This window comes from Erithacus rubecula (genome assembly GCF_903797595.1).
Source record: "Erithacus rubecula genome assembly, chromosome: 21".
Taxonomy (NCBI): Eukaryota; Metazoa; Chordata; class Aves; order Passeriformes; family Muscicapidae; genus Erithacus; species Erithacus rubecula.
In genome coordinates, this window is record NC_136673.1 from 7,278,453 (window position 1) to 7,288,968 (window position 10,516).

A 10,516-nucleotide genomic window follows, 5' to 3' on the forward strand; every position below is an offset into this window, starting at 1 on the left:
TATTGACACCAGCAACACCCTTGCAGCTGGGACCAGCAGCTTCTTCCACACTCAGTACATAAAAAAAAAAAAAAAAAAAAGTTAATAAAACAGGACAGGTGCATGGACAGCACCTCCAAAACTCAAACAAGGAGCATCCCATGGAAATGTGGTCAGAAAATGAGGGCTTGTGAACACAGAGCCCCTGTGTTGATAAAACACAGAGCTCCATGGGAATAAAAAAGCTTTGGAAGAAACCACAACAATTTTTAACAAATCCTGAACAAAATCAGCACAGTTTTTAATAAATCCTGTATGAAATTAGCACGGTTTTTGACAAATCCACATCCACAACAGGGCCTGTACAAGCTCTCTGCACCTCCCTCTTTGCTGTGTGCCTGTGTGTGTGTCCCTGCTGGCAGCTCTTGTGTGACACCTCCCTTTTAATCCCCACATTAAATTCCTGTCCCTGCCCCAAGTGCTGCATAACCAGCTCCTGCTCATGCACAGCCAACACGGCCAAATGCAAACTCAAACACTGCCCTGAGAGCCGTGGGACTGAACAGTGCAGCCAGCACACTCCTGAACACGTCCCTGCTCCCCCAGCACTGCACATTCCTGGATTCACCTGCATTACCCAATTGGCACTGCTTAGCAGGGAAATGTGCTTTTTGTACAGCCTTGCTGTTACTGGATATGGGGTTACAGAGCAGCAAAAAGACACAGTAACATTTGGAGATCCCACCGAGATCAACATTTGGAGATCCCACCGAGATCAACGCTTTGCTTCACCAGCAGACTTGCCATCAAAGCTCAAGCCAGCCAAGAATGGCTGTGTGACCTTGGACAAGGTTATTTTACCACGCCAGGCCTTCGAGATTCTGCTGCATTTGTTGCAGGTTATCAACATCCTCGTAGTGCCTGGCAGGCTCAAAGTTAATTAAAGATTACACAGCACCGCCACAAAGATCGTCAGCACCAAAGACAAAGTATCATTAGATCCATTAATGAAATAATCCTCCATCATGCAGTGAGGGGGAAAGCTGTGCTCCAGAAGCAGTGGGTGTAACAGCCAGCTCCAGGCCAGAGAGCTGGGAGAACAGAGTGTTTTAAGGAATGCCAAACAAAATTCCTCTCATTTTACACTAACTAATTATCAGTAATGGTCTTCAGACAGGGAAAGCACAGGAACACGTGTGAGAGGGCTCATACAGCACAGCTGCTCATCAGCAGAGAACCAGGTTATCTGAGGTCTGGAACCACGGACAGAAATACAACTCTGAAAAGGGATTTGATTGCAGAGTGGTGGTGGGGCAGACTGGAATGAGAATTTCACTGCAGTACAGTGATGGGGGTAGGGGGAAAAGCTTTTCTTCCCTGGTAGGAGCAGTGTTTTATATCTGATCCTTCCTCTGTCTGTGCACGTTTGGGGGACACTTATTCATCCTCCCATTGTTTGTCCACAAGAGGAGAGAGCGGCTGGATTCCAGTTCCATTTCTAATTTCATTTATTCATTCATTTGATGACAGAGCTCATGACAGCCATGACAAAGCTTTGCTGATCAGCTGGACAGTGCATCTTCTGATTGCCCTTCAGGGGACATTTTCCTCACTGTCAGCATCCCACATCCTGCTGGCCTGTTGGCTCACTTGGAACGGTATCCAGATCCCAGAGGGCAAAACTTACTGAATTTAACACCATTTCTTTCCCTGTTTTTCTGCACACAAACCTCATCAGCAATCACTGAGACATGGATTCATTCAACATTCATTTCTCTCCCTGCTTTTCTGCATGCTCTGGCCCATTAGGACAATAAACAAGAACCCAACCTCCCTGCCAGGCAGGTCTCACCAATACCCTGAGCCCAAGAAGCAGGCTCAGGAGCAGAAAGGATGCTCAGGATCAGTGCAGCTCCTCCCACCTCCTACACAGGGCCCTTGGTCCTGACCATCCAGGAAGCACTGGAGGCACAGAACTGCTTGCCAGGATCTCTTTCCCCTCACCAACATGGGAAAGGAGCCTGCAATTGCTGCTTTGACTGCCAAGCACTGAAGTCCAGTGATCAGCCCTGCTAAGCCATGGAGTTTGTAGTGTTTAGGTGTCTGAGTTTGACTGACAGCTTTAATTACACAGTGACAGCATCACAGCTCAAAGAGACAATTGCTGGTTCAGGCTGGTGAAAAGCAGGAACAATATTCTGCTCTCTTAGAGGGAGGGTGCAGAAAGTGAGAGCTCAGCTTCCCCATCTGATGGTGATCATCTAATTACCCTCAATGAGCTTGATACAAATCCCAGCTTAGCAAGGGAAGCACACTGTGCTGCTCTCAATCCACCTATACCCTGGCATGGAAAAAGATCTTTGGAAATCTAATTAATCCATCCAAACAAATCCTACTGCTCACTACCACCCTCTGGGACTCAGGGCTGGCAGCTGCTGTTCCCCCTGGTCATGCTGAGGAGTTCCAGTGATCCCCCAGGGGTTGGCTTTAAAGGGGAAGCCCTGAGAGCCTGGTGTACTTTGGAAGGCAGAGTGTTTTCCTGTCTGGATGGATGAAATATCAGATATTAGGGGAAAGATATGGGGAGTGTTTCCCAGAAATACCTGAGAGAGAGCAAGCTGATCTCTGCTGGCCTCAGACCTACTGCAGGCGTGGGAGTGGAGTCGGGGGTGCCCTTCACAGGCTGCTCCTTTTGCTTAAAAATGCAAGAAAAGGCTTCTCTTGGAATTTTTCCTCCAGACACTCACACTGCACTCTCCCTTATAAACATGGCTTCCCCTTTTTCCTGCATTGCCAAAATTTGCAGTAAAAAAACAGATGTGAATCTTTCACTTGTAGCTCCACACTGGGAGAACTTCAGGTCTGAGCAGTAATTTTGTAGTTGCAGCTTCCCATTGCTCTGATCTGTCCCTGCAGTTAGGGCCAGCCTGGCACAATGAGGAGTTTCTGGCTGTTTGCTGCTGCTGGGCTTTCCCTCAGGACAAGCTGCAGCCCAGGAGGAGAGAAGGTACAAGGAGTCTCATCATCAAATACAGCAACCACAAAGAATTAATTTAAGGCACTTAAGTGAAGGAAAGAGAAAAGGCCAAAGCATTTAGAATATTCTCTTTTCTTTGTATTCTGAAGACATGATCATCTAAAACCAGTCCTGCACCAGGAATGGAACTGCTCATCCAGGGGCTGGAGGAGGAGGAGGTCAGGAATTTTGAGACCTTTTCTCAAAAAGGTATTTCTCAAAGCCTGGCTTTCACCAACACCTCCTTGCCTTGAGCAAAACAGTCCCAAATATTTATATTTGCATATATGGAAATGCAGCCTGGTTGCCAAAGGGCTTCATTTGCCTATTTCAAGCCTCTTAGGATTCTTTCCACAGAGGCTTTTTCTTTTTCTGCATGTTTTTTTTTTTTCTCCCATTTTAATTAAAGTATTTGTCTCCACAGCAGGAAATGTAAACTGTGCAGCAGGAAATCTTGATATATATTTTAAAAGAGAAAAAAAAATGTTTAGCTAAGTTATTATCTTCAGCTATGCACAGAGGCACTCTAGCCCTTTTTCTAGAAGCCAGAAAAATTAAAGACAAAAGGAAAAAGAGGGAGGCTGATCCTTTAAAAATAGGGGAAAAGTGATAGACTTTTTATTCTGAAGTTTTTATTTAGAAGTTTTTATTCTGTGTCTTGAAATGAAGGGTCAGATTTTTTTCTCTGCCAAAAGAATTTCCTCTTAGCAAAACACAGGATCTTTTCTCTAAGAAACCCCAAGAGCTGGGGAGTAGCTGAATTATTTGAAAACCTGCTGCTCATGGTCTGGCTGTTAAGCAGTGGTGAAAATCTCATTTTGTTTGAGTTTAATTGAGAGATGGCAGTGCTGAAGTGGGTGCTTTGTGTGTGTTGACAACACCCTAGATTTGAAAATCAGTCCTGTTCCTGATTCTCTTCTTGGTGGCAGGTGATCTGAAGGATAAAAGACTGATTTACTACTGATTTGCTCCTCTGTGCCTCAGTTTCCCCATTTGAAAAATGGAAATTATCACATCTCAGGCTACAAACCTGGAGTCATTGGCAAAGAGCAGCTACAAGTCCCTACAATAGACCAAGAATAACACAGAAATGTTACAAAAGATGCATCACTCTCCATTCTTCAGACAGCAATGCATGAGTTCAGCTACTCTGTCCCTTTTGTCTATCAGAGATTGCAAATTTGGAAATAAAATGCTTAGAAAATGTGAGTGCATTCTTGCTGATTATCTTTCCTTTTGCTCATACCCCTCCCAGCCTCTGTCTCTCTTACTCCAGAAAAAAATAAAAATAAAAATCAGGTTCTCTAAATATTGTTTCTCTCACATCAGCCCAGCAGGAGAGGCAGAAATCAAATTATAACCACTGAAATAACCATCAGCGCTTAGTGCCAGAAGGGTGGGTGGAGACACGGGAACATTTTGCTTCAGGCTTCCAAATAAAATAAATCTATCTTTATTAAAATAAACAAGTGCAAAAGAAGAAACAGAAAGAAAATCAATCAGCTGCATTTACAACAGGGAGATCTGGAGTAGAGAGTGCTCCATCCAGCGAGAGGGACAAGAGCTGCAGGAATCAAACCCCTTCTCTCTTGGAATAGGGTTTTTCCTGTCCTCTCCTGATTCTGAGTGTATTTTCTCCTGGATATATTTCTTCTCTCTTATGGAAAAGTCCTGGTGAGAACTTTTTTTCCTGTGGGGACAAGGAAGAGAAAAAGCAGAGCCATTCCACCTTGTGCCCACCAGATAATTCCAGACAATCTCCATGAAGGGGATCACACTGTTTTCCATCTGACAATAATTTGGGCAGAACTCGCTGTGTTTATACATCTCAAAATCCTTGTAGATAAGAACAGATAAATACCAGGATTGTCATTTCCAGATATTCTAAGAGAGTTTCTCTCCTGCAGGGATTATTTCTGGAAAAAAGCCTGTTCTGTATGGAAATGCTGTTACAACTTTTCTCTTCATCCCCACGGTGCTCCCTGGTTTTTGGCTGGAGGATCTGCACCTTCAGGAAGAAGCAAAATAACGAATTCCTCTTTCTCTGTGTTTTTTTTTCCCCAAAACCCAGCTGGCAGCCGAGCGTGTTATCATCATGCAGGACCTGCACCAGGGTTTCATTGCGAGCCTTCGCTGTGCCTGGGGGAGCTCAGGAGGGGAAAGCAGAGATTTGGCAGCCGCGGGGGCTGAGCGATCAACCCAGGGCATCCTTCCGGGGGCTGCTGCCCCAATGATCCTGTGCTAATAGCCCTGGCTGGGAGCAGCCGCTGCCTTTGGGGCCGGAGGGAAGGGCTCGGGTGCGGGAGGCAGGAGCTGTGCATCCCGGAGGATGCTGGCCCAAAGTCACGGTCGGCCCCGCTGCAGCTCGGGCTCCTCTGCTCCCCGGGAGCATCCCAGCTGCAGAAAGCTTTGTCCTGATGGGGAACAGCAGAGCTTTGGGTGCGGCACCCTCAGTCTCCGTGCCCGCTGTACCCCGGGTCAGCCACAGCAGCAGCAGGGGCTGCGCGGAGCGGGAGAAGGGAGCCGAGAGGAGCGGAGCGTTCTGCGCTCCTGCAGTGCCATCGTGTGCTGTAGGAGCACATTGCACGGGCTGCACTGCTGCCACAGCCTGCACTGCTGCACAGCCTGCACTGCTGCACGGGCTGCACTGCTGCCACAGCCTGCACTGCTGCACAGCCTGCACTGCTGCACGGGCTGCACTGCTGCCTCTGCACTGCTGCCACAGCCTGCACTGCTGCACGGACTGCACTGCTGCCACAGCCTGCACTGCTGCCTCGGACTGCACTGCTGCCTCTGACTGCACTGCTGCCACAGCCTGCACTGCTGCACAGCCTACACTGCTGCCTCGGACTGCACTGCTGCACAGTCTGCACTGCTGCACGGCCTGCACTGCTGCACAGCCTGCACTGCTGCACGGACTGCACTGCTGCCACAGCCTGCACTGCTGCCCCTGACTGCACTGCTGCCACAGCCTGCACTGCTGCCTCTGACTGCACTGCTGCACAGTCTGCACTGCTGCCACTGACTGCACTGCTGCACAGCCTGCACTGCTGCCTCTGACTGCACTGCTGCCACAGCCTGCACTGCTGCACAGGCTGCACTGCTGCCACAGCCTGCACTGCTGCCTCGGACTGCACTGCTGCACAGTCTGCACTGCTGCACGGCCTGCACTGCTGCACAGCCTGCACTGCTGCACGGACTGCACTGCTGCCACAGCCTGCACTGCTGCCTCTGACTGCACTGCTGCACAGCCTGCACTGCTGCCACTGACTGCACTGCTGCACAGCCTGCACTGCTGCCTCTGACTGCACTGCTGCCACAGCCTGCACTGCTGCACAGGCTGCACTGCTGCCACAGCCTGCACTGCTGCCTCTGACTGCACTGCTGCACAGCCTGCACTGCTGCCTCTGACTGCACTGCTGCCACAGCCTGCACTGCTGCCTCGGACTGCACTGCTGCACAGCCTGCACTGCTGCACGGACTGCACTGCTGCCACAGCCTGCACTGCTGCCTCTGACTGCACTGCTGCACAGCCTGCACTGCTGCCACTGACTGCACTGCTGCACAGCCTGCACTGCTGCCTCTGACTGCACTGTTGCCACAGCCTGCACTGCTGCACAGGCTGCACTGCTGCCACAGCCTGCACTGCTGCCTCTGACTGCACTGCTGCACAGCCTGCACTGCTGCCTCTGACTGCACTGCTGCCACAGCCTGCACTGCTGCCACTGACTGCACTGCTGCCTCGGACTGCACTGCTGCCTCTGACTGCACTGCTGCCACAGCCTGCACTGCTGCACTGCTGCCTCTGACTGCACTGCTGCCACAGCCTGCACTGCTGCACGGGCTGCACTGCTGCCACAGCCTGCACTGCTGCCACTGACTGCACTGCTGCCTCGGACTGCACTGCTGCCTCTGACTGCACTGCTGCCACAGCCTGCACTGCTGCACAGCCTGCACTGCTGCCTCGGACTGCACTGCTGCACAGTCTGCACTGCTGCACGGCCTGCACTGCTGCACAGCCTGCACTGCTGCACGGACTGCACTGCTGCCACAGCCTGCACTGCTGCCTCTGACTGCACTGCTGCCACAGCCTGCACTGCTGCCTCTGACTGCACTGCTGCACAGCCTGCACTGCTGCCACTGACTGCACTGCTGCACAGCCTGCACTGCTGCCTCTGACTGCACTGCTGCCACAGCCTGCACTGCTGCACAGGCTGCACTGCTGCCACAGCCTGCACTGCTGCCTCTGACTGCACTGCTGCACAGCCTGCACTGCTGCCTCGGACTGCACTGCTGCCACAGCCTGCACTGCTGCCTCGGACTGCACTGCTGCACAGCCTGCACTGCTGCACGGACTGCACTGCTGCCACAGCCTGCACTGCTGCCTCTGACTGCACTGCTGCACAGCCTGCACTGCTGCCACTGACTGCACTGCTGCACAGCCTGCACTGCTGCCTCTGACTGCACTGCTGCCACAGCCTGCACTGCTGCACAGGCTGCACTGCTGCCACAGCCTGCACTGCTGCCTCTGACTGCACTGCTGCACAGCCTGCACTGCTGCCTCTGACTGCACTGCTGCCACAGCCTGCACTGCTGCACGGGCTGCACTGCTGCCACAGCCTGCACTGCTGCCACTGACTGCACTGCTGCCTCGGACTGCACTGCTGCACGGACTGCACTGCTGCCACAGCCTGCACTGCTGCACTGCTGCCTCTGACTGCACTGCTGCCACAGCCTGCACTGCTGCACGGGCTGCACTGCTGCCACAGCCTGCACTGCTGCCACTGACTGCACTGCTGCCTCGGACTGCACTGCTGCCTCTGACTGCACTGCTGCCACAGCCTGCACTGCTGCACTGCTGCCTCTGACTGCACTGCTGCCACAGCCTGCACTGCTGCACGGGCTGCACTGCTGCCTCTGACTGCAGTGCTGCCACTGACTGCACTGCTGCCTCTGACTGCACTGCTGCCACAGCCTGCACTGCTGCACGGACTGCACTGCTGCCACTGACTGCACTGCTGCCTCTGACTGCACTGCTGACACAGCCTGCACTGCTGCCACAGCCTGCACTGCTGCATGGACTGCACTGCTGCCACTGACTGCACTGCTACCATAGCCTGCACTCCTGCACGGACTGCACTGCTGCACCACCTGCACTGCTGTCACATCCTGCACTGCTGCACCACCTGCACTGCTGCACGGACTGCACTGCTGTCACAGCCTGCACTGCTGCACCACCTGCACTGCTGTCACAGCCTGCACTGCTGCACCACCTGCACTGCTGCACCACCTGCACTGCTGTCACAGCCTGCACTGCTGCACAGCCTGCACTGCTGTACGGACTGCACTGCTGCCACTGACTGCACTGCTGCCACAGCCTGCACTGCTGTACAGATTGCACTGCTGCCACCTCCTGCACTGCTGCCACAGTCTGCACTGCTGCACGGACTGCACTGCTGCACCGCCTGCAGCACCTGCTGTCCCTGCTGCTGGCACTGCCACCCAGCACGTGCGGGTGGCACAGCAGCTCTGGTGACAGAATGTCTCAGCAATCGATGTCACTTGGCACAGGGCTGAGTCAGCCTGTCCCCAACAGGGCTGTTGAAGCTATGGAGATGAGAGAGGAATCAATAAGGATCCCTCAGCAAAAGGGCCATGGAGTGGGAAATGGGGGGTTTGCCCCCTATTTCACCTGGAATATTCCTTAGCCTGGGGATTTCCTAGCAGACCCTTCTTGCTGTTTGGTGAAAGTTGCTGCAGCCATGGCAGGTCCCCGCTTCTGTCATAGAATCACAGAATCTTGGAATCATAAACAAGAGAATCACAGAACATGCTGAGTTGGGAGGACCCACCAGGACCAGAGCCCAGCCCCTGGTCCTGCGCAGACCCCCCAACAATCCCAGCCTGTCCCTGGCCAGACCCCCCAACAATCCCAGCCTGTCCATCCCTGATGTCCAAACGCTCCTGGAGCTCTGGCAGCCTCGGGGCCGTGCCCATTCCCTGGGGAGCCTGGGCAGTGCCAGCACCTCTGGGGGAGGGAAGAGCCTTGCCCTGAGCTCCAGCCTGAGCCTGCCCTGGCCCAGCCCCAGCCAATCCCTGCCTCATGTCCCTGACTACAGGAGGGAAGAGATCAGTGCCTGCCCATCTGCTGCCTCTCCTGAGGATGCTGAGGACCACAGTTAGCTCTCCCCCTCCCCTCAGCCTCCACATCTCCAGGATGAACAAATCAAGTCAAATCAGTCAGTCCTCACATGGCTTCCCTCCAGACACTTCCCCATCCTTGTGTCCCTCTTTTGGATGCTCTCCAATGGATTAATGTCTTTTTTATATTGTTGTGCCATGGCTTGGCCTGTTGCCTCTTCCTGTTCCCCAAGTCCCCTCCAAGGCACAATTCCAAGTGAAAGCCTCCTTCCATCTCCTGTTTTCTCCAACTGCTTTGACACCAGCTTTCCAACCCAGAGCTCTGTCAATCCCTCCTGCCCTCCTGCAGTTCCAGCCTGCCTTCCCCTTGAACCTCAGACAGGCAGCAAGGATTCAAGCAAGCCCTGGAGCCTAGAAAATTCTGCAAGGAAAAAATGAGCCATTGCAGGGGAAACATGGGCTCATGCAAGAAAACCCCAAACATTCAGGGCACGCTGCCTGGGCTGGGGGGATGAAATCCCAGGAGCTAATAACACTGACCCACCAAAGCAAGGGGCTGAGGGGGTTGTTTTGATGAGAAGCTGCTTTTCCAGGCTTGCTGCTTCATCCCCAGCCAGGTTTTATAGGAAGGAGCAGGCAGAGGGGGAAATGGTCACTATCCCACATATCCAGGGTGAAGTGGGCTGGCATGGACAATGTTCTCCTGAAGAAACTCAGCCAAAACCCTTCCTCTATCAAAGTCTTTGTCAGAAAATCTGACCTTTTTAATCCAAATAATGGGAGCCAGACTATTTAGGCTGAAAGTGTTATAATTAGTTTTGGTGATGCCCCCACCTCAGCACCTAAAATATTCCTGTTTTTTTCTCACACCACAGCTCTGCCTTCACTGCAACACGTGGCTATGGCTCACCACCTTCTGTTATCACTTTTTAATGAAAAAATAAAATTATATTTCAGTTCTTTGCAATCAAATAATAAACTGAATGATCTGCCCCAATCACATTCTGACAAGAATTTCGACTCAGAGTAAATGTATTCCAGCATAAGTAGATGAAAAGAGTTATTAGAGAGGAATCCCAATATTTTACTCATTTTTAATCAATATTTTATTCATTTTATAGCAGTCCAAATGACAGCAAAACCACACAATTAGGGGTGCTCATACATTCACATTTCCTTCCTATTTGCATTTCCACACCTTTCCTATCCTGCTCCATCTGGAGGAAGGTTTCCAGCCAGGCATGGCTGGCAAGGAGTCAAGGGCAGAGGCACAGAGCATTGTCCAGAGCTGATTCTGGGTAGCAAGAGAGAATCTCTTTAAGCTCATGCTCTTTGTTAAAACTTTCTGGGAAAGGCCAGTGGTGAAGAGAACTCTGGCAC

The 10,516-nt window shown here is 52.0% G+C and overlaps 1 long non-coding RNA gene across 1 annotated transcript; it reads left to right on the forward strand.

The window, feature by feature from the left end:
• The first annotated feature begins 775 nt into the window (after positions 1–775).
• LOC306811072 lies at positions 776–4,138 on the forward strand. Its single transcript, XR_013776598.1, has 3 exons — positions 776–878; positions 3,106–3,205; positions 3,925–4,138. It is a non-coding gene; the product is annotated as an uncharacterized lncRNA (long non-coding RNA).
• Positions 4,139–10,516: the final 6,378 nt, after the last annotated feature.